The sequence below is a fragment of the Armigeres subalbatus genome, chromosome 1 (genome assembly GCF_024139115.2).
Source record: "Armigeres subalbatus isolate Guangzhou_Male chromosome 1, GZ_Asu_2, whole genome shotgun sequence".
NCBI lineage: Eukaryota > Metazoa > Arthropoda > Insecta > Diptera > Culicidae > Armigeres > Armigeres subalbatus.
In genome coordinates this window covers 138,052,428-138,053,581 of record NC_085139.1, presented here as the reverse complement: position 1 = coordinate 138,053,581, position 1,154 = coordinate 138,052,428, and positions in this window count along the sequence as shown.

The following is a 1,154-nucleotide window of genomic DNA, read 5'->3' as shown; positions in this document are numbered from 1 at the left end:
TCCCTGCAATAATTCAAATAATTTCGTGCTGTTTCCCATAATTTTTAAGAATAAGAATATTCCGTGGAAATTCCGCAGAATTGCCAGTAAACATTCCTGAAAATTTCACAAAAAATCTTCGAATTTCTTGTGTAAATTCCATAAAATTTTCCGTGAATTGTTTCGAATAATTTCTTGTGAAAATTTCAAAGAATTTCTTCAGGAATTCCACCGAAAATTTATACAGAAATTATACCGATAATGAAATCAACAATGGATTTTCTTAGGAATTCCTAGATAAATTCGCAAAGAAATCCTGAAAGAATTCCGGTGGAAACTTCAAGATTTCCACTGGGAGATCTTCCAGGAGTTTCTCCGAAAATTCCTCCAGGAGTTCCACTGGCGTTTCCACCAAGAATTTCTCTAGGATTTCCTTCGAGAATTATTCCGGTAGTTCTATCGGCAGTTCCTCTGAAAATTCTGCCAGGAATTTCGGCAGAATTGGAATCTATTTAGGCTTCTTCAGGAATTTATATAGGTTTTTCCACCAGAAGCTCCTCCGAGAATTTCTCTGCGAGCTCCTCAGGGAATTCTCCGGGAGGTCCTCTGATGATGATGATGGTCCAGCTACAAACCCCAACAAAGATTTCAGCTAGACGAGATTTGTCTATATGATGAATTCTCCTGTTTCAGAGAATGCTTCTAGTATTTTCCCCGAGGTTCCTTTGAAAATTCTCCCGGGAGTTTCTTCAGAAATTCTTCCAGAAAATTCCTTCGAGAGTTCCTCCGGGAATTCCACCAGCAATTCATTCGGGAGTTTCTCCGGAAATTTCTCCGGGAGTTCCACCAGAAGCTATTCCAGGAAATTATTCAGGCTTTTTTCAGGAAATCATTTAGGCTTTCTTCAGAAATTAAGCTGGAAATTCCTCCCGAAGTTCTTCCGATAGTTTCTCTGGGAGCTCATCCGGAAGGTCCTCTAGGAATTCTTCTAGGAGTTCCTCCTGAAATTCCTCCGGGAGTTCTTACGGGAGATCTTACAAGAGCTCCTCGGCAATTCCTCGGGGAGATCCACCAGGGATTCTACGAGAATCCCTCCGGGAATTTCACCGGCAGTTTCTCCAGGTGTTTCTCTGAAAAGGAACTGCCGGAGGAACTCCCAGAGTGATTTCCGGAGG